This window comes from Charadrius vociferus, unplaced genomic scaffold, assembly GCF_000708025.1.
Source record: "Charadrius vociferus isolate BGI_N301 unplaced genomic scaffold, ASM70802v2 scaffold2434, whole genome shotgun sequence".
Lineage (NCBI taxonomy): Eukaryota > Metazoa > Chordata > Aves > Charadriiformes > Charadriidae > Charadrius > Charadrius vociferus.
In genome coordinates, this window is record NW_009648028.1 from 45,339 (window position 1) to 45,686 (window position 348).

Below are 348 nucleotides of genomic sequence, written 5' to 3' on the forward strand. Positions count from 1 at the left end.
CCCCTCCTGATCATGGCCCTCCGCCCCTGGGAAAGGACGCAGGGCTCTCCGGCCACGCTGTCCAGCCCTTCTGGAAATAGCTCCCTCGTAGCAGCGTGACAGACTGGGTCCCCCGGGGATGTCAGGGGATGAGCCAAGCGGAGAGGGAAGCCACCACTCGTGTCCATGACAATGCACGGAGCTGGACACGGGGTAGGCTCAGCCCTGGCGCTGCTGGGAAGGGAAGTCACCCTTTGGAGAGGGTGGTCCAGAAAAGCAACAACCAATTTATTTTGGAAGCCGGGTGAGGGCAGCTCTGTCGCAGGCTGGGATCTGCCTGCCTGTGTGTCTGCGCAGTCCAGGCCGGTG